Here is a 23746-nt window from a genome sequence, read left to right on the forward strand (position 1 = left end):
ATGCCAAATCTTGTGAAATTAATGCTGCTTTGTTGAATCTTGTCATGAAAGATCAATTCGCCGACCTTCCTAGTGAAGAGGCCGCTACCCATCTAAACAAATTTGTTGATTTGTGTGATATGCAAAAGAAGAAAGATGTGGACAATGATATTGTTAAATTGAAGCTATTTCCTTTTTCCCTTAGAGATCGTGCTAAAGCTTGGTTTTTGTCTTTGCTGATATGATATGGAAAAGAAGAAAAATAGTATTGATTCATGGAATAAGTGCAAAGATGCTTTTATCTCTAAGTATTTTCCTCCCGCTAAGATCATCTCTCTTAGAAACGATATTATGAATTTTAAGCAACTTGATCATGAACATGTTGCACAAGCTTGGGAGAGGTTGAAATTAATGATACGTAATTGCCCTACACATGATTTGAATCCTTGGATGATTATACAATTTTTTTATGCTGGATTGAATTTTGCTTCTAGAAATCTTTTAGATTCGACCGCGGGAGGCACTTTTATGGAAATCACTTTAGGAGAAGCTACTAAACTCCTAGATAATATTATGGTTAATTATTCTCAATGGCACACTGAAAGATCTACTAATAAAAAAGTGCATACAGTAGAAGAAATTAATGTTTTGAGTGGAAAGAAGGATGAACTTATGCAACTGTTTCCTAATAAGAGTGTTTCCTCTGATCCTAATGACGTGCCTTTGTCTACCTTGATTGAGAATAATAATGAATCTATGGATGTGAATTTTGTTGGTAGGAACAATTTTGGTAATAATGCGTATAGAGGTAATTTTAATTCTAGACCATTTCCTAGTAATTCCTCTAATACTTATGGTAATTCCTACAACAATTCTTATGGAAATTTTAATAAGATGCCCTCCGAATTTGAGACTAGTGTTAAGGAGTTTATGAATTCGCAAAAGAATTTCAATGCTTTGCTTGAACAAAAATTGCTTAAAGTTGATGAGTTGGCTAGGAACATTGATAGAATATCTCTTGATGTTGATTCTTTGAAACATAGATCTATTCCACCTAAGCATGATAGCAATGAGTCTCTCAAAGCCATGAGAATTTCCATTGATGAGTGCAAAGAAAGAACCGCTAGGATGCGGGCTAAGAAAGATTGCTTTGTGAAAGCGTGTTCTTCTAGTTTCTATGAAAATAAAGATGAAGATCTAAAAGTTATTGATGTGTCTCCTATTAAAACTTTGTTTTGCAATATGAATCTTGATAATGATGGGACTGAAGATGAGCCACCTTTACCTAGAAGGCGTTCCAAAAATTCCGAGTTTTTAGATCTTGATGCAAAAATTGGTAAAAGTGGGATTGAAGAGATCAAAACTTTAGATATCAATGAACCCACTATTTTGGATTTCAAGGAATTTAATTATGATAATTGCTCTTTGATAGATTGTATTTCCTTGTTGCAATCCGTGCTAAATTCTCCTCATGCTTATAGTCAAAATAAAGCTTTTACTAAACATATCGTTGATGCTTTGATGCAATCTTATGAAGAAAAACTTGAGTTGGAAGTTTCTATCCCTAGAAAACTTTATGATGAGTGGGAACCAACAATAAAAATTAAAATTAAAGATCATGAGTGCTATTCTTTATGTGATTTGGGTGCTAGTGTTTCCACGATTCCAAAAACTTTGTGTGATTTGCTAGGTTTCCGTGATTTTGATGATTCTTCTTTAAACTTGCACATTGCGGATTACACTATTAAGAAACCTATGGGAAGAATTAATGATTTTCTTATTGTTGCAAATAGGAACTATGTGCCCGTAGATTTCATTTTCCTTGATATAGATTGCAATCCTTCATGTCCTATTATTCTTGGTAGACCTTTCCTTAGAACAATCGGTGCAATTATTGATATGAAGGAAGGGAATATTAGATTCCAATTTCCGTTAAGGAAAGGCATGGAAAACTTCCCTAGAAATAAAATTAAATTACCATATGAATCTATTATGAGAGCCACTTATGGATTGCCTACCAAAGATGGCAATACCTAGATCTATCCTTGCTTTTATGCCTAGCTAGGGGCGTTAAACGATAGCGCTTGTTGGGAGGCAACCCAATTTTATTTTTATTTCTTGCTTTCCGCTCCAGTTTAGTAATAAATAATTTATCTATCCTCGGTTTTGGTTGTGTTTTTTGTGTTTAATTAGTGTTTGTGCCAAGTAGAAACGTTGGGAAGACTTGGGGAAAGTCTTTTTGATCTTGCTGTAAAAAACAGAAACTTTAGCGCTCACGAGAATTGCTGCCATTTTTATTTGGAAAGCTATATTTAGTTAATTCGTTTTGAAGATGATTAATAGATAAATTCCTCACGTCCAGAAATTTATTTTATAATTTTTGGGGTTCCATAAGTATTCTAAACCTACAGATTACTACATACTGTTCTGTTTTTGACAGATTCTGTTTTTCGTGTGTTGTTTGCTTATTTTGATGAATCTATGGGTAGTAAAAGAGTTTATAAACCATAGATAAGTTGGAATAGAGTGGGTTTAACACCAATGTAAATAAAGAATGAGTTCATTACAGTACCTTGAAGTGGTGGTTTGTTTTCTTTTACTAACGGAGCTCACGAAGATTTTCTTTTATGTTTTGTGTTGTGAAGTTTTCAAGTTTTGGGTAAAGATTTGATGGATTAAGGAACAAGGAGTGACAAGAGACTAATATTGGGGGTTCCCATGGCACCCCAAGGTAAAATTCAAGGACACCAAAAAGCCTAAGCTTGGGGATGCCCCGGAAGGCATCGCCTCTTTCGTCTTCGTCTATCGGTAACTTTACTTGGAGCTATATTTTTATTCGCCACATGATATGTGTTTTTCTTGGAGCATCTTGTATGATTTGAGTCTTTGCTTTTTAGTTTACCACAATCATACTTACTGTACACACCTTTTGAGAGAGAATCACATGATTTGAAATTTATTAGAATACTCTATGTGCTTCACTTGTATCTTTTGAGCTATATAGTTTTTGCTCTACTGCTTCACTTATATCTTTTAGAGCACGGCGGTGGTTTTATTTTATAGAAATAATTGATCTCTCATGCTTCACTTATATTATTTTGAGAGTCCTTTAGAACAACATGGCAATTTGATTTTAGGCATAATAAAAACTTTCATATAAGTGCATTGAATACTAAGAGAAGTTTGATACTTGATGATTGTTTTGAGATATGGAGATTGTGATATCAAAGTTGTGCTAGTTGAGTAGTTGTGAATTTGAGAAGTACTTCTGTTGAAGTTTGCAAGTCCCGTAGCATGCACGTATGGTAAACGTTGTGTAACAAATTTTAAACATGAGGTGTTATTTGATTATCTTCCTTATGAGTGGCGGTCGGGGATGAGCGATGGTCTTTTCCTACCAATCTATGCCCCTAGGAGCATGTGTGTAATACTTGGTTTTTGATGACTTGTAGATTTTGCAATAAGTATGTGAGTTCTTTATGACTAATGTAGAGTCCATGGATTATACGCACTCTCACCCTTCCATCATTGCTAGCCTCTTCGGTACCATGAATTGCCCTTTCTCACCTTGAGAGTTGGTGCAAACTTCGCCGGTGCATCCAAATCCCATGATACGATATGCTCTATCACACATAAACCTCCTTATATCTTCCTCAAAACAGCCACCATACCTACCTATTATGGCATTTCCATAGCCATTCCGAGATATATTGCCATGCAACTTTCCACCGTTCCGCTTATTATGACACGCATCATCATTGTCATATTGCCTTGCATGATCATGTAGTTGACATCGTATTTGTGGCAAGGAAACCATTCGTAATTTTTCATACATGTCACTCATGAGTCATTGCACATCCCGGTACACCGCCGGAGGCATTCATATAGAGTCATATCTGTTCTGGTATCGAGTTGTAATCATTGAGTTGTAAATAAATAGAAGTGTGATGATCATCATTAATAGAGCATTGTCCCAAAAAAGAGAGAAAGGCCAAAAAAGAAAAAAAAAGAAGGCCCAAAAAAGGGAATAAAAGGGGGCAATGCTACTATCCTTTTTCCACACTTGTTCTTCAAAGTAGCACCATGATCTTTATGATAGAGAGTCTCTTGTTTTGTCATTTTCATATACTAGTGGGAACTTTTCATTATAGAACTTGGCTTGTATATTCCAACAATGGGCCTCCTCAAGTGCCCTGGGTCTTCGTGAGCAAGCAAGTTGGATGCACACCCACTTAGTTTCTTTTGTTGAGCTTTCATACATTTATAGCTCCAGTGCATCCGTTGCATGGCAATCCCTACTCCTTGCATTGACATCAATTGATGGGCATCTCCCTAGCCCATTGATTAGCCGCGTCGATGTGAGACTTTCTCCTTTTTTGCCTTCTCCACATAACCCCCTTCATTATATTCTATTCCACTCATAGTGCTATATCCATGGCTCACGCTCATGTATTGCGTGAAAGTTGAAAAAAGTTTGATATTACTAAAGTGTGAAACAATTGCTTGGCTTGTCATCGGGGTTATGCATGATGAGAGCATTCTTGTGTGACAAAAATGGAGCATGACCAAACTATATGATTTTGTAGGGATGAACTTTCTTTGGCCATGTTATTTTGAGAAGACATGATTGCTTAGTTAGTATGCTTGAAGTATTATTATTTTTATGTCAATATTGAAATTTTATCTTGAATCTTTTGGATCTAAACATTCATGCCCCAATAAAGAAAAATTACATTGAGAAATATGTTAGGAAGCATTCCACATCAAAAATTCTTTTTTCATCATTTACCTACTCGATGACAAGCAGGAATTAAGCTTGGGGATGCTTCATACGCCTCCAACGTATCTATAATTTTTGATTGATCCATGCTATTATATTATCTGTTTTGGATGTTAATGTGATTTATTTTACACATTTATATTATTTTTGGGGCTAACCTATTAACCGGAGGCCCAACCCAAATTGTTGTTTTTGCCTATTTTGGTGTTTCGTAGAAAAGGAATATCAAACGAAGTCCAAACAGAATGACACCTTCGGGAAGGTTATTTTCTCAACAAACGTGATCCAGGAGACTTGGAGTGGGCGTCAAGAAACAATCGAGGAGGCCACGAGGCAGGGGGCGTGCCTAGCCCCTAGGCGTGCCCTCCACCCTTATGGGGCCCTCATTGCTCCACCGACCTACTTCTTCCTCCTATATAAGTCCATGTACCCCCCAAACATCCAGGAGCACCACGAAAACCTAATTCCACCGCCGCAACCTTCTGTACCCGAGAGATCCCATCTTGGGGCCTTTTCCGAAGCTCCTCCAGAGGGGGCATTGATCACGAAGGGCCTCTACATCAACTCAATGGCCTCTCTGGTGATGTGTGAGTAGTTTGCTTCAGACCTTCGGGTCCATAGTTATTAGCTAGATGGTTGCTTCTCTCTCTTTGGATCTCAATACAAAGTTCTCCTCGATCTTCTTGGAGATCTATTCAATGTAATCTTCTTTTGCGTTGTGTTTGTCGAGATCCGATGAATTGTGGGTTTATGATCCAGATTATCTATGAATAATATTTTATTCTTCTCTGAATTCTTTTATGTATGATTGGTTTATCTTTGCAAGTCTCTTCGAATTATCAGTTTGGTTTGGCCTACTAGATTGATCTTTCTTGCAATGGGAGAAGTGCTAAGCTTTGGGTTCAATCTTGCGGTGTCCTTTCCCAGTGACAACAGGGGCAGCAAGGCATGTATTGTATTGTTGCCATTGAGGATAAAAAGATGGGGTTTATATCATATTGCATGAGTTTATCCCTCTACATCATGTCATCTTACTTAAAGCATTACTCTATTCGTATGAACTTAATACTCTAGATTCATGCTGGATAGCGGTCGATGTGTCGAGTAATAGTAGTAGATGAAGAATAGTTTCGGTCTACTTGTCGCAGACGTGATGCCTATGTACATGATCATACCTAGATATTCTCATAACTATGCTCAACTCTATCAATTGCTCGACAGTAATTCATTTACCCACCGTAATACTTATGCTCTTGAGAGAAGCCACTAGTGAAACCTATGGCCCCGGGTCTATCGTCCATCATATTAATCTTCCAACACCTAGCTATTTCTATTGCCATTTATTTTACTTTGCAGCTTTATTTCTCTTTATCATAAAAATACCAAAAATATTATCTGATCATATCTATCAGATCTCACTCTCGTAAGTGACCGTGAAGGGATTGACAACCCCTTTATCGCGTTGGTTGCGAGGTTCTTATTTGTTTGTGTGGGTGCGTGGGACTCGAGCATGATCTCCTACTGGATTGATACCTTGGTTCTCAAAAACTAAGGGAAATACTTACGCTACTTTACTGCATCACCCTTTCCTCTTCAAGGGAAAACCAATGCAGTGCTCAGTCTTCAACCTCTTTCACTATAAGTGTTCGAAACTGTGGATGTGTGGTTCGATGAAACTAACGGCTCACAAAGAGAGCACCTGGCAAATGTGCTAGATGAAGTCTCACCAAGTGAATCCATCAAGCTTATGGGTACTGGAGAAATCATACCTATAGAGGCACATGACGAATAGAAACTTATCATTTCTGCACCAAATCAACCTGAAGACTCTGCTCAGCCTGAAGCCAATGCTAAAGATGAAGACAATGATTAGCAAGGGAAAAGTCTTCGTCGAATTCATCCTCGTGTTGCAAATAAAGTACAAATTGAGAAGATAATTGATAGCATCAATGCACCTGGTCCACTCACTCGTTCAAGAGCAACTCATCTAGCAAATTCCTGTGGGCACTTTGCATTTGTCTCTATATCTGAACCCAAGAAAGTTGTTCATGGATCCTGAGTGGATTCAAGCCATGCAAGAAGAGCTTCAACAGTTCGAGCTGAACAATGTGTCGGAATTGGTCAAGCGTCCTGACCCATGGAAGCAGAATATCATTGGCACCAAATGGATCTTTCGCAACAAACAAGATGAGCATGGTCAAGTTGTCAGAAACAAGGCTCGTCTCGTTGCTTAAGGATACACTCAAGTTGAAGGGATTGACTTCGATGAAACATTTGCTCCAGTGTCTAGGCCTGAAGCCATTCACATTCTTCTAGCCTATGCCAACCATGACAACATCCTCCTGTATCAAATGGATGTGAAGAGTGCCTTTCTCAGTGGCGGGATTGAAGAAGAAGTGTATGTTGCACAACCACCTGGCTTTTAAGATCCAAAACATCCTGATATGGTTTACAAGCTCAACAAGGCACTGTCTGGGCTCAAACAAGACCCTCGTGCTTGGTATGACACACTCAAAGACTTCTTGAAGAGCAAAGGCTTCAAACTTGGTTCCCTGGATCCCACTCTCTTCACGAAGACAAACGATGGTGAACTATTTGTGTGCCAGATCTATGTGGATGACATTATGTTTGGCTGCACTGACAAAAGATACAGTGATGAGTTTGGACACATGATGCAAGAGCAATATCAGATTTCCATGATGGGTGAGCTGAAGTTCTTCCTTGGTCTTCAAATCCGTCAGCAAAGCAATGACATCTTCATATCTCAAGAGAAATACCTCAAAGATTGCCTGAAGAAGTTTGGAATGCAAGACTGCAAGGGATACACGTCGCCAATGCCAACCAAAAATCATCTGGGCCCCGACAACAATGGTAAAGAGTTCGATCAAAAGGTATACCGCTCCATGATTGGTTCTTTACTCTATTTATGTGCATCTAGGCCAGATATCATGCTTAGCGTTTGCATGTGTGCCTGATTCCAAGCGGCACCAAAGGAGTCGCATCACCTAGCTGTGAAGCAAATTCTTCGATATTTGGCTTACACCGCAACACTAGGATTATGGTATCCAAAGGGCTCAGAGTTTGATCTAGTTGGATTCTTAGATGCTGATTATGCTGGTGACAAGGTTGATCGCAAGTCTACATCAGGCACATGTCACTTTCTTGGACAATCTCTTGTCTGTTGGTCTTCAAAGAAGCAGAACTGTGTGTCTCTCTCCACTGCTGAATCTGAATACATTGCTGCTGGATCTTGCTGCGCTCAGCTTCTATGGATGAAGCAAACTCTCAAGGACTATGGCATCCATCTGAAGCAAGTACCACTCTACTGCGACAATGAAAGCACCATCAAGATCGCCAACAACCCAGCTCAGCACTCGAAGACAAAGCACATTGAAATTCGTCATCACTTTCTCGGAGATCATGTCATGAAGGAAGATATTGATATCGTTCACGTCAGCACTGAAGAGCAATTGGCAGATATCTTCACAAAGTCCTTGGATGAGAAAAGGTTTTGCAAGTTGCGGTATGAGCTAAATATCTTAGAATCCTCGAATGTCCTGTAATTGGACACACATCCTAACGCTTATGCATGTGATGACTTAGATGTGCAACACACGAAGTAACGTATATCTTCAAACAATGAAGACATACACTCTAAGTGTGAATACATTAATGCAGAATTTTACTTCGGAGCGCCACGATAATTGTGCATCGTGTCTAGGTCTTAGACTTCCTATACGATGGGTAACGGCACCACCAAACTCTTTTTATTGATGTCAAATCTGCATAGTCTTCACATTTGGTTTGCCTTCAACACTGATTTGATGTCATGTTTATCTTCACAGTGTTGATTTGGTCTCATATTGATATATATACATTTGTGTTCTGTCCTCTACAACATTGACTTATAGCTTATGCATGTGCTGACTCAGATTCTATCTATCCAAATCATATGCATTCTATTGAAACTGTCGATTGTCTTCTCCGAGTCCTTGCCAGCAGAAGACACAGAGGCAAAAATTGAATATGTCTTAATGCTATATCCTTATTGCCCGAAACCCAGAGAAGCCGGAACGACCACCCAACAATCTAGGCATGCGTGGGAACATGGAACAACTTCCAATGTGTTGCATGCATGCCACGTGTCCTTCAGATGTGAACCGCTAGGGGCACCTGCGTAATAACGCTTTGCCGTCTATGTCCTTATAAATACACACCTCACCGTGGTCATTATCTCCTCTTCCACCTCCTCTCCTCGCACCAAAACCCTAGCGCCTCTGCTAGCTCGCGATGACGCCGGAGATGAAGCGCTTAGCTGCCGTGACATCTTCGACGCCGTCCTCACGCCGGCCACAGACCTCGTCCTCTCCACCGCCGCCCTAGGTGTCTTCCGCCGCCAAGTTAGGGCGCAAGAGATTGAACTGCTCGGCCTCCCTCTCAACCTTGTCTAGCATCTCTTCGTGTGGTAATTAAATCTCACATTTACTGCCCTTTTGATTCGTCAGATCCATCCACTTCAACCAGAAGTGGATTCTAAGCTTGCAAATCTGGATCTATCTTGTTCTGCATCTCATATCAGGCCAAGTATATTCACTTATGCTTCACTACTAGTTAGATTCCTCACTTGTACTTATTCTTGGATTCGTACAAATCTGGAACCAACTCTCATCAAATAAGTGAATGTCTTCGCACTATGAGGTCAATTTCTTCAAACTAATTTATCTTAAAAATCTTCTAAGAATGCATATGACCTCTTCCCATTCCCTCGCACCTCTAATGCTGTCGTAGGTACATGTCCGTGGGAGAATCCCTTGGTTCTCATAGTCTGCATTCATTTACAGAATTCTTACAGTGACACATCAATTCTCCTGAAGCCAGTTCCTATTTGACCAGCAGACGGAAGCCATTCATAGTCTTGAAGCCTTTCAGCTTGAATACTATGGCCACTGAGAAATCAGCTAGAAAGGGCGACAGGCAGCGCCGTGGGGATACAACCAAGGACCTGCCACCAGATCTCGTTGAAATGTACAAGTTAGATCATGAAGGAACCTGTGGTGAGCGCAAGACCCGAATCCAATGGATTCGAAGATACTGGGCCGAAGAATGGTTCAAGTACAGATTTGTGACTACTGAATACGCTGAAAAGAATGCTATCAAGTGTCCATGGGGAGATATTTTGTACCGAAATCTGCAGCCCAAGTCCAAGCCCGAAGCCATTGCTCAAGGCTTCTATCCTTGCATGGTCCGAGGACCACAGCCTGAAAATGCTGACCCATCTAGTTTGCTATGGTGTCGTGACGAAAATCTCTTCAAACGCAACTTTCAGTTTGCCAAAGAGTCTGCCAAGAAGAACAAGAAGCAGTTTGGCCTTGACTTCAACCCTGGTCCAACTGCTCCAAGGGCTGATGGCACACGTGATGCCAATCCCAATGAAATCGGCCCCTTCTACAACCTTGAAGGCCTCATCACTCATATTGCTATACGGGGGGCTACGGTGGACCACTCAGCTGACGACGCAGATTCTGAAGATGCGCCAGCCCGACCAAAGCATAAGCAGAAGAAATCAAAGGCTTCAAAGCCCTCTGCTGCACCGAAAGTTTCACGTGCGAAGCCATTGGCCACTGCACCTCCTGAACCTAGTGTACAATCTGAAGATCTTTCTCGCGTCTCCAAGAAGAAGGAGAAGCCCAAGAAGAAGCCCAAGAAGATTTCTGGGCATGAACTCACTCAAGCTACCATTCTGAGGAACGAAGATGAAACCATTGACCTGTGAAGCGACGAAGACTTTGGTGATGATGCTCTTGAGCTTCTAATCAAGAGCAAGCAAGAGGTGGAGATCTTCAATGATTCACCCCTCTTTGATGTGTATATTCTGAACAACTTCATTGATGAGTGGTTCAACGACCAGAGCATAAGCATCGATGATCTTCAGCTGCCAGTGGACATTAGTGTCACCTTCCATGGAGCCATTGCAAATGAGTTGGCATTGGCTCAGAAGATCATCGATCTGAAGAACAAAATTGATTTTGAGAAGGCACAGTTCAAGAAGCACATGGCAAAGCTCAGCGTGGCTAATGTTCAAAGCTTCAAGCAGATGCTGCATAACCTCAAGGAGCAGTTTCACAAGAAACACCAGGAAGCCAAAGGCTCAAGAGAGCGGATGAAATACTTCGCAGAGAAATGTGTTCAAGCACACAATGAGGCTGAGAAGCGCAAGGCACTGGGGCGCCCTGGTATCGACCCTAGAATGGCTGCCAAAAAGAAGAAGTCTACTGCGACACGCACTGAAGCACCAAGGCAGGAAGCACCTAGCATTATCTTCCCTGCCAGCATGACAGGCTCGAAGCCTAAGGTCCCCTTTGCAGCTTCAGAGCTAAAGAAAACCAGGGCAGCTGAAGCTGATGCTAGGAAGCGCAAGCACAAGGATGCCTCTTATGGTGCTCCATCAACCAAGAAGCCGAAGACAAAGTCTTCGCGGAAAGAGCGTGATGCTGCCACAGAGCCACTTGTTGTTGAGCCCATCTCAGTTGCACGTCCTGCCTCCTCCAACCAAGAGCGTCAACTTGTAGTTCACGAGCCTGCTACCATAGAGGCTCCTAAAGACGAAGAAGTACCAGCTATTGACCCCATCACAGCTGAAGACATTGATCGTGAATGCAATGTAGAAGATGATGAAGTCCTTCCTTAGATCGAGCGCCAACCGGTATCATCGCCTATTCTCACGAACAGCAAACTCATCAGCATTGCTCGTCCTTTGATGCCAATTGCACAAGATGCTTCGTGGGCTGATCGCCCACAACAAGAGACCCCAAGTAATGACGACACACCCAGTAATCAACCACCTCAAGTCACCACTCCGGTGCTTGACGATGACTACATGGTCCAGACCACTCTGTCACCACAGGCGTTGCCCGCAGTCCGTAGGCTTCGCAAAGGCCCTAGGACACAGGTCACCATGTCGGGCATTCCAGAGGGAGAAGTGCAACAAAGCTCAGTAGCACACGACGTGTTTCCTGAAGCCACTCCTACTGTGATGTCTCTGAGTCTGAAGCCAAAGCTGCTGAAGACATTCTGGTTGCATCAGCCAAAGATAATCAAGAACCAAGACAAGAAGAAGAAAGAGTTGCCATAGCCACTGTCACTCAAGAAGTCGTTCTCGAGGAGAACGTGTCAGTGCCCGACCCTCCTGCTACGGAAGAGGAGGTTGAAAATATTGAGGCGGCCACAACCAACACTGTTGAATCCAATGACATTGTCATGGCTGACAATACTGTGGCACCTGAAGCTAATGATGCACCTGAAGCTAGTGTGCAACCTGATGCTACCGTCAATGCCGAAGCTGCAATTCCACCCCCAAGGCCTCACACTGTTGAGCAGGCATATGATCGCGGCCAACTTTTCACTATCAAATTGCCTGTTCTGGTTCCTCCCACTGCTCCCGGACCACAATATGAATACCATGTGGAGCACATGCCTCAGGTTCAGAAGCCAAAGCCCGGACTGCCAAGGTTTCCCAGTGCTGCAACATCGCCAGGCTCATTCAGTGTAAATAGCTTCAGGGCACACAACACATTTGTCGGATTTCGGGTTCCGGCAGACCCTTGAGGTTCGAACACTGGGGTGCGCGCGGAGATCTCTCCCCTACCAATCTACGTCCAATCTCCTCGCGTGATCTAAGCTGGAAACAATGAACAACACAAGGGACACGAGGTTTATACTGGTTCGGGCCACCCTTGTGCTGTAATACCCTACTCCAGTGTGTGGCATGGTGGATTGCCTCAGGGGCTGATGATGAACAGTACAAGGGAAGAATAGCCCCGCGAGAAGTGTTCTTGAGCTGATGCGATGAACTGCTTTGGTGAGTTCAGTCGCCTCTCTCTCTCTCTCTCTGCTAGAGCTCTACCAGATCTCTAGATGTCTAGGTGTGTCCCTCCTCCTACTCTGTGGTGGCTAGCTCTATTTATAGAGGCCCTGGGCCTCTCCCCAAATAATGAGCGGGAAGGGCGCCAACAATTGGCCATTTTGAAGGGGAACATCTAGTACAAGTTATCCTGACCAAAGGTGGTCTTCGGCTGCCAAAAGCACTGGTGATGATGCCGTCTTGGGCTCCACGGTGACCTCCATCCTGCCGCTCTGTTGGTCTTGGTCTCGTTGCACCGGAATGGTAACCTTTGCCCGATGCCTTGGCCTGTGCTTGCCCCCTTTGCACCAAAGGGGAAACAAGGACACTGCACAGGCCGACACCTACCTGGCGCCCGCCTGGTCTCGATCGTCATGGCTTGCGTCATGGGCTCCTCGTGAGGTACCCCTACCTTGATCTCTCCGCCTCCTTGCGAGCCTGCCTGATGAGGCTGCCTCTGAGGAAGTTTTCTGTCGTCCGCCCCATGAGGCTTGGCCCCACGCGAGGGTCTTGAGCTTGAGCTGATGAAGATGGGCCACGCTGGGCCCCCACTTGAGCCACGCCGCAGGCAGGCAAGTCTGGGGACCCCCGTTCCCAGAACGCCGACAGTAGCCCCCATGCCCAAGGCGCGCCCGGGCTTGGCCTGGCAGGGAATCGAAGGTGCAAGCACGAAGCGCCGTGGGCCGCAACAGCCTGCGGCTTTGGGCGCCGCGTGGCGATTGATTGGACGTGGGCGTCTGCGCTTCCCCACGGCGCCTCGGCGGCCGCATGACTTGACAAGTCCCTGCATGCAGAGAGACCGGTCATGATTACCTGCGATCGTGGTGCTTGGCGGTTGGCCTCCTCCGGCTATAAGTACGGGGCTACGTGAGCCCCTTCAGCCCATCCCTTCTTGCTGCTCCTTTTCTTCTTCTTGGCTACTCGCCGTTCCCATGGCTCCAAAGCGATTCTCGACCGCGGAGAAAGGAAAGGCCCGCCAGGCAGGGCCTGACTCCCCTCGACCAAGCGCGTCCGAGGCCGCCCTCACAAGTACTCCACGGTCCCCGTAGTGGCCTCCCGCGGCCATGGAGGCGGTTCCTGTCACATCCCTAGCTTCTGGTAATGCTCTAGGCTAGCTTCATGTGTGCATCATGTCTATATTCCGAAAGTTGAAATGAGGAAATTGAAAGCCTCGGAAATCATTTTAATAAAGGGGCAAGAAACCCTAAAATTGCAATCAGTAAATCCAAAATGCCCTAGAAATAGCTCTGACAATTTTGGCAAGAGTTATAAATCAAACCAAAATTTTGGGACATTTCTAAGGAATTATTTGGGCTCTGATTTTAAATCAATATTTTATTTGAATTTGGAGTTATATTCATAATATATAATGAATATATTTTCAAATGCCCTGAGATATTTTATGTTTATGAGGAGTAGACCTTAAGTGACATAAAATTATCCAGGGGAGTTTTGGCACTGTTTTCAAATTTGTTTGAATTTGAATTCAGTGGCAATTAAATAGAAAACAGAACAGAAATATAAATAAAAGAGAGAAGCCCAGCCACTTACCTGGCGCCTACCTGTGCGGCCTGCTGCAGAAACCGGCCCAGCCCATCTCCACTCCCCCCCCCCTGTCGTCTTCCTCCTCGCAAGAAGGACCGAGGCGTGGCGTGCGCCCGAGAGCACCGGCCACCTCCTGCTTACCTGCTCGCCGCTGGAGGCACCCGAGGGTGCCACGCACTCCCCTCGACCCCTTGCACCCCTCGCCACTCTCCCGTGTCTCTCCTTCCGTCCCTATCCCCCTCTGCCCCCTCTCTCTCCCACGACCGAACGGAGCTCGTCGCCGCCGCTCGCCGTAGCCACGCCTACCGGCCACCCCACGCCTCACCGATGCCCCAAGAAGCTCCGCCTCGCCTCCCTCTTCATCCTCACCCAGACGGCAGGCACCGGAAGCCCCTGGATGCCGCTAGCTCCGCCGTTCCCCTCCTCGGCCACCGAGGACCGCCGCCGTCGATTTGCCGCCGTCGCCGCCTCCCCGAGCTCGCCGTCTGCTCCAACCGACCCCCCGTGAGCTCCTCCACCGTTTCCCCCTCTTCCCCGCTTCATTTGATCATCGTAGCCGTCGCCCCCTTTATGGCCGAAACGCGCCGCAGCCTGAGCTCAACGTCGGCGTTGGTCCGGTGACCATTTGGTCACCCTGGCGTGCCTAACTCGCTCCCCGCATCGCGTAGCGCTCTGCTAGCCCTTCACCTCGCTCATTTGCACACCGTAGCACTAACCCGCCCCAACCCCGAGCTCCGGCCGCCGCCTCGGGCTCCACTCCGGCGAACCCCGGCCACCCCCGCACCTCCCGTTGGTTCCCCTAGATGCACACGGGCACGGGCTACCTCCTGGTGCCCTTGGCGCGTCGATCCGTCGTCTCTGGCGCAACTCCGGCGAGCCACCGCCGCTCTGGGTCGTCGCCGTCGTCCAACCGCCGGCGAATCTGACGTGGACGGTCATTAGGGCCTAACCACCCCCGCTAACCCAGGCCTAGGGCCACTGACCGGTGGGCCCTACCGTTTAATTAACCCGGCTAACAATTTAGTTAAGTTAATTAAACTCTGTTAAATCACCGTGCAGCTGACATGTGGGTCCCGAACATCAGGTTTGACCCGGACCAGCCCCTGTTGACCTGCTGTCACACTGATGTCAGGCTGACGCATTAATGAATAACTGGAATTATTAATATTCAGGAAATTTCAGAAAATGCCCTAAACTTCAATAAATCATAGAAATTCAACGGTAACTCCAAATTAAATAATTTATATATGAAAAATTATCAGAAAAATTCAAGGAATCCATCTGTACCATTTTCATGCATGTTAGAACAACTTATAGCTGCTGTTTAGCACAAATCAATTAAATGGCTTTTGAATAATCATATATGGAGTTTGAATTTGAATCTTGTATTCAAAACAACTTCATTTAATCTGTTGCTAGATGCATTAGCCCAAAACACATTCATTTTGCCATGTCATGAGCATGCATCATATTGTGCATTGCATTGATTGTATTTCTTCCTTGTTGCCGGTATCTGTTCCCTCCCGATAGACGATGTTCTGACATTGTGATCGTTGACACTGATGAAGACTCAATGCTATCTTCAGAAGTGCCAGGCAAGCAAAACCCCCTTGTTCATTCCGATACAATCCTACTCTCTCGCTCCTGCTCTCTTTTAATGCATTAGGACAACACCGATTCATCTGTTACTTGCTGCGGTAGCTGAACCCCTTTATCCTCTGCATGACCTGTCATTGCCACAGTAAATAGATGAAACCCACTAGCATGAGTAGGAGTTGTTTGAGCCCTTTTGTGCCTACTCATTCATGTTTGTTTGTCATGCCTACTACTGCTTAGAGTTGAGTCAGGTCTGATTCATCGGGGATGAATCAGAGGTGTGTGAACATGTCCTACTGTGTGTGAGCTAAGTGTGTGAATACGATTTGGTAAAGGTAGCGGTGAGAGGCCATGTAGGAGTACATGGTGGGTTGTCTCATTGCAGCCATCCTCAGGAACTGAGTTCTGTGTTTGTGATCCATGATTCAGCTACTACCACGCATTGGGCCCGAAACCAATGGACCCTCTCGGCTTCTTGATCACCCTTGTCCTCTGTCCAGGAGTTGCAAGTAGTTTCTGGTGTTTGTAGTATGCTGGAGGCCGTGGACAGCGCTGACCGTAGGGGTGGGCTGTGATGCGGTAGGCATGTGGCATGGTGTACCGGGCGCCCGTTTGGTGTCTCGGGAACCCTGTTCACATCGTTTGGGGCTGTGAGCGAAACTCCGGCCGGATCTCCTCATTGATGGAACCCGAATAGGCGATAAACCTGGACTAGAGACTCGAGTGTTTAGGCAGGCCGTGGCCGACACCCACGTTGGGCTTCCGCTTGAAGGTTGCCGAGTACATGTCGTGTAAACGGCGGTAAGTGGTGAGAGCGTGTGTGAAGAAGTACACCCCTGCAGGGTTAACGTCATCTATTCGAATAGCCGTGTCCGCGGTAAAGGACTTCTGGGTTGCTTATATCAGTTCATAGACAAGTGAAAGTGGATACTCTAAAATACGCAAGATAAGCGTGAGTGCTATGGATGGCGTTCTCGTAGGGAGACGGGAGCGGATCCATAGTGGTGTATTGATATGGTGAATATGTGGACTCGTGTGCGCCACCTCAAAAGAGTTACTTGCAGTCGTAGTTCAGGATAGCCACCGAGTCAAAGCTGGCTTGCTGCAGTTAAACCCCACCATCCCCTTGTTGATAATGATGCATATGTAGTTAGTTCTGATGTAAGTCTTGCTGGGTACATTTGTACTCACGTTTGCCTATTTTATGTTTTTGCAGAGAGACTTCAGTCTCGCTAGTAGTTCCGCGTGGACTTCGACGTTTAGCTTGTTACCTCAGCTACGATCTTGTGCCCTCGGCAGGATCTGGTAGATAGTCAGGCTTCTCAGCCTTTTTCATTTATAGATGTCTGTACTCAGACATGATAGCTTCCGCTTGTGCTTTGACTTGTATGCTCTGATTGTTGGGTCATGAGACCCATGTTTGTAATATCTCGCTCCTCGGAGCCTATTGAATAAATACTTGAGTCGTAGAGTCATGTTGTGATGCCATGTTGTATTTGCACATATCGAGCATATTGTGTGTATGTTATTGAAATGCTTGGTATGTGTGGGATCTGACTATCTAGTTGTTTATCCTTAGTAGCCTCTCTTACCGGGAAATGTCTCCTAGTGTTTCCACTGAGCCATGGTAGCTTGCTACTGCTCCGGAACACTTAGGCTGGCCGGCATGTGTCCTTCTTCGTTCCTGTGTCTGTCCCTTCGGGGAAATGTCACGCGATGAATACCGGAGTCCTGTTAGCCCGCTACAGCCCGGTTCACCGGAGTCCTGCTAGCCCAGTGCTACAGCCTGGATTCACTCGCTGATGACCGACACGTTCGATGCTGGGTCATGGATGCCTGTCCCTGTAAGTTTGTGCCACTTTGGGTTTACGACTAGCCATGTCAGCCCGGGCTCCTTATCATATGGATGCTAGCGACACTATCATATACGTGTGCCAAAAGGCGCAAACGGTCCCGGGCAAAGGTAAGGCGACACCCGTGGGAATACCGTGCGTGAGGCCGCAAAGTGATATGAGGTGTTACATGCTAGATCGATGTGGCATTGAGTCGGGGTCCTGACAGCGTTGGTATCAGAGCTTGACTGCCTGTAGGATTACCAAGCCAAACTGGTCGAAGTTGAGTCTAGAAATGCTTTAGTTATATAAGGGAATTGATTGTGGGATGGAACGTAAGGCTCTTTTTACTCCTTATACCTTATGCCCTTCTGATCTGAGTCATCTTATCTTTCCTGCGGGGTTAAGGAACTAGGCTATCTCTTCTTTCTATCAGGATCACGTGTTACTAATCCGTAGACTTATAAGATTGTTGGATTTAAGCTTGAGTTCAGTTCCTACACTTCTGTATGTTAACTGTTGATCTCGAAACCTTGATATTGTGCTTCTGAGTGGTTATGCCACCATTTTTGTGAATGTCTCAAATCTTTTCTGAGCATTTACAGCCGTTATGCTGTCCGAGTCATCCCAGGTTTCTAAATAGTCTGAAGCATTTGCAAAATCCCTTCCTCCCGTTCCGATGTTCCTTTGGGCTATATTAACCACACTAATCGGTGAGTTGAGGTACTCTGTTGCCTCGACATATATGTTGGAGTTAATAATTATGACCCTAAGTGCCTAGAGGATTATCTAGTGGTGTAGCCATGATCTGTGTTTCCAGTGTGATGATTCTGGTCGTCATTATTGAAAGCATCCCGTGATGCCATTTAGTAGTAGGTATTCTATTCCTGGGTTTTTGAACCCGAGATTCACCCTACTTACTTCATGTTGATAGTAATTGCTAGCTCCCTTAGGTTATTAGTAACCTTTGCGATAGTCCTTGAAGTCCGTGGTATCTTCTTCTTCCAAATACCATGAACTACTTATGGCAGAAGTTCCTCGTTGAACTGAACGATCACAACCAGAGTGCTCTTGATGAGTTCTCCATTATATATTGTGGCTCTGCCAGTTCTACCTTTTTCCGCATGGGTTATCCGGAAGAAATGTTGAGCTTCGTTCGACATGCTAAACCATGCATCCACAACTCAGAAAATCGTATGTTCCTTTGAGTTGTCCCTCTTTAGTTGTCTTCTGACCCTTGTTTATCAATTGATAGTCAAGAGTATGCGTGCAATCGTTCATCGATACCTATTACTCTTGTGGTCCGTCAAGCCATTCTATTCCGGAATGACTAGGAGAAACAAACTTCAGTACCTCATCCATATCTAGGATTGGGTCAAAACAATTGTACTCCGCAGATCAAAATGCCAATCCAGCTTTTGCTCTGTTCTACCTTGGAGTATTACCATCTTTATATCGGGATTATTGTAGGAATTGCATACCATCCTATGAACTCTTGGTACAGTGATACTTCTTGCCATCATTGTTCATTCCTCGGTTCCTGTGTTATTGTAACCGGAATGCCGACAAGTGAATCGTGGTGTGTGAAATCAATACTGCTAGCAACTCTGTTGCTTGGTAGTTAAATGGACAATAACCTCATTCTTAACGTGTTGGTTCTTGAATCATCATTCTAAGATTGATCGTGCTACCTTGTCCATCTTCCTGGTGCACATTTCGATTGATGAGTTAGGAATTATTTCAAGTCCTCACTCATTTGATCATGTCGTCTTGCCCTCAAAAGAAAGATTGTTCTCAAGCGTAGTAACATACCGGTGGTTCGTGACTTTCCAAATATCTTCTTGGAAGTGTTACCGGGTTGTTTCCTGACTGTTATGTTGAGCTCGTGATCAAGTTGGTTTCTTGTGAACCACCCTTTCTCCAAGAATCTGTGTTGGATATCCCTGAGCTAGTTGGTTAAGCTAGACAACAACTTGGAGAATTGGAAGATAAAAGCTTGCCTAACTTAGTTCGTTCCAAAGGGATATTCTTGTGTAGTGTGTGTTGAAGAAAGATGATATCTTCATCGATTGGTCCCTGTGATCAGTTGCTGGACCTATTGTCTTATCAATCCTTTGATTTGAGTGTGGGCTATCGTCAAATCAAATCAGTACCAATGATGCTCGTAATGTTGTCTTATTCGTGGTTGATCCCTCGAGCATACACCATTACATCTTTGGTCTGACCAATGCTATCACCGTGTTCACTTAACTATGGAATTCCTTTTAAAAGGAAACCTAGATGAATTGTTGTTGAGCCCATTGACAACATCCTTATCTCCTCCATGATTTTGTTGAACATTAAGCTAGTGTTGGAAATTTTTGAAAGCATTTGTTCATGCTAGCTCATGAAGCATATGTTTGGATGAAGGTAGTGACTTCCTTTAATTCATGTGCATCTGATGCAAGTTGCCGCCGTGGATTCGAGAAAGTCAATGTTGCTTTCTTTGGAATCATTCCAAATCAGTCATGCACACGTGCGAAGAATTCTGTGGTTTGAAGACTTGCAACCTTCAATCTATATGTATCCCTAGCACACCACGCCACTGATTGATTTGTTCAAGGAGAAGGAGTTCATTCATAAGAGCTAATCCGGACTTATGTAAGGACTTCGATACCCTCGTTGATGGTTCCCAACCTGAACTCGGTAGTGTTTTATTATAAGACTACTATGTGGTCATGCTTGTCTGGACAACGTGTTCACATGTTTGTAGCAGAACCAGCTCATGTTTTGGAGTTTGCTATCGTAGTTCATTTCCCGAGAATCTCGCAACGTTATCTCGTCGAATTGTGTTGCAAACTTTCATTTATCTTCCTAGACTCGATGAGTCTGGAATATCCTGACACCAACCAGATCTGAATCTCAGGCAGATATGATGGTTTGGAACATTTCCCAAGAACTATAATATTGGTCCCTCGATAACTGATAAAGTGGATGTCGTGGCCAGCACCTCCCAGCCGAAAGACCTATTATTGCAGTATCTTGATTGAAGAAGTTGGCCACCTCCCCATAAGGATTTCGTAGGATTTACCTCCCTAGTTGTCCCTTATGATTTTTGTGTTCCGAAGTCCGACCTTTTACTTGATGTTCTAGATATCAAACCATATCTATGAATGGGTTACGCTAGCACATCAAGGAGAACATTAGAAGCGGAGTGCTAAATGTCTCTCGGTCGATCATCCAGATTTTATTTCCTTGGCCCCGCTAAGGGTGAAATCTGAGAAAGTGTTATCTTCCTTTGCATCTGCATCATCCATCGTATTCATCATGGTAGTAAGTTGTGTTGCCAGGATCCTTGACACGGATGTTGGTAAAACCTTGATGATTGTGGAAATGCTCAAGTTCTTGAGAGCACGCACAAGCGCTACGTGTTATCATCGGCACTAACTGGGATTGCTCTCAGTTTCCTCGGCAATGCTATGACCTTTTCAAACAGTGAATTCACTCTCTATTGTTGGGTTCTTCCCCAGTTACCAGAATCATTCCCAGCATTTGCATTTTGTTCCCAGCTTGCACCGCCAATGTGCCATTCTACCATGGGTCTCTCCATTTCCGGTGATAAGCAAATCCATCCATTATGTTGTCTTCAACAAGGTAATCCACATCATTCAAGTCTGAGTATGCCATTCTACCGACCCCCTCCAAACGATCGCTTGAGAATTGCCTTAGGCTAGTTTAAAGAGTTTCAATGATCTCTGAATCAAAGGTAATTCTTTTTGCCACTTAAGGGGATGATTCTACGAGTCACCTTCCCTAAGGTGCATCATTATGGTATCATGGCAACTCAACTCCTCGCTACGTTGACAACCATTCACCACCCTTTTAAGCGTGGAATTGTAGTCTACCTGGTAAACCTCGTCATCTGCTCCACTCTATCCCTCTAGAGGTGTGCTTCGTCTCTCAGCTCGAGAGATGTTGCTATGTCTCATTCCGAGAGTTAATCCTGAGTTGTTCGACCTTCGAGAAGATTGATCCTTCTAGAGTTCCCTTCTCCTCTCGTTGTCATGTTGGTTGGAGTTCTCGGAGCAAGACATCAAGATAATGATGGTGATCAAATCAACACTCTTATGGAATGCACCCTGGATCGTGAAGATTATACTAGTTTGCGTTTCCCCTTCGTCTTACCCTACACTTGAATCTCGGGTCGAGATTCTTGTTTAGTGGGGGTGAGTTGTCACATCCCTAGCTTCTGGTAATGCTCTAGGCTAGCTTCATGTGTGCATCATGTCTATATTCCGAAAGTTGAAATGAGGAAATTGAAAGCCTCGGAAATCATTTTAATAAAGGGGCAAGAAACCCTAAAATTGCAATCAGTAAATCCAAAATGCCCTAGAAATAGCTCTGACAATTTTGGCAAGAGTTATAAATCAAACCAAAATTGTGGGACATTTCTAAGGAATTATTTGGGCTCTGATTTTAAATCAATATTTTATTTGAATTTGGAGTTATATTCATAATATATAATGAATATATTTTCAAATGCCCTGAGATATTTTATGTTTATGAGGAGTAGACCTTAAGTGACATAAAATTATCCAGGGGAGTTTTGGCACTGTTTTCAAATTTGTTTGAATTTGAATTCAGTGGCAATTAAATAGAAAACAGAACAGAAATATAAATAAAAGAGAGAAGCCCAGCCACTTACCTGGCGCCTACCTGTGCGGCCTGCTGCACAAACCGGCCCAGCCCATCTCCACTCCCCCCCTGTCGTCTTCCTCCTCGCCAGAAGGACCGAGGTGTGGCGCGCGCCCGAGAGCACCGGCCACCTCCTGCTTACCTGCTCGCCGCTGGAGGCACCCGAGGGTGCCACGCACTCCCCTCGACCCCTTGCACCCCTCGCCACTCTCCCGTGTCTCTCATTCCGTCCCTATCCCCCTCTGCCCCCTCTCTCTCCCGCGACCGAACGGAGCTCGTCGCCGCCGCTCGCCGTAGCCACGCCTACCGGCCACCCCACGCCTCACCGACGCCCCAGGAAGCTCCGTCTCGCCTCCCTCTTCATCCTCACCCAGACGGCAGGCACCAGAAGCCCCTGGATGCCGCTAGCTCCGCCGTTCCCCTCCTCGGCCACCGAGGACCGCCGCCATCGATTTGCCGCCGTTGCCGCCTCCCCGAGCTCGCCGTCTGCTCCAACCGACCCCCCGTGAGCTCCTCCACCATTTCCCCCTCTTCCCCGCTTCATTTGATCACCATAGCCGTCGCCCCCTTTATGGCCAAAACGCGCCGCCGCCTGAGCTCAACGTCGGCGTTGCTCCGGTGACCATTTGGTCACCCTGGCGTGCCTAACTCGCTCACCGCATCGCGTAGCGCTCTGCTAGCCCTTCACCTCGCTCGTTTGCACACCGTAGCACTAACCCGCCCCAACCCCGAGCTCCGGCCACCGCCTCGGGCTCCACTCCGGCGAACCCCGGCCACCCCCGCACCTCCCATTGGTTCCCCTAGATGCGCACGAGCACGGGCTACCTCCTGGTGCCCTTGGCGCGTCGATCCGTCGTCTCTGGCGCAACTCCGGCGAGCCACCGCCGCTCTGGGTCGTCGCCGTCGTCCAACCGCCGGCGAATCCGACGTGGCCGATCATTAGGGCCTAACCACCCCCGCTAACCCAGGCCTAGGGCCACTGACCGGTGGGCCCTACCGTTTAATTAACCCGGCTAACAATTTAGTTAAGTTAATTAAACTCTGTTAAATCACCGTGCAGCTGACATGTGGGTCCCGAACGTCAGGTTTGACCCGGACCAGCCCCTGTTGACCTGCTGACGTCACACTGACGTCAGGCTGACGCATTAATGAATTACTGGAATTATTAATATTCAGGAAATTTCAGAAAATGCCCTAAACTTCAATAAATCATAGAAATTCAACGATAACTCCAAATTAAATAATTTATATATGAAAAATTATCAGAAAAATTCAAGGAATCCATCTGTACCATTTTCATGCATGTTAGAACAACTTATAGCTGCTGTTTAGCACAAATCAATTAAATGGCTTTTGAATAATCACATATGGAGTTTGAATTTGAATCTTGTATTCAAACCAACTTCATTTAATCTGTTGCTAGATGCATTAGCCCAAAAC

This window comes from Triticum aestivum, chromosome 6A (assembly GCF_018294505.1).
Source record: "Triticum aestivum cultivar Chinese Spring chromosome 6A, IWGSC CS RefSeq v2.1, whole genome shotgun sequence".
NCBI lineage: Eukaryota > Viridiplantae > Streptophyta > Magnoliopsida > Poales > Poaceae > Triticum > Triticum aestivum.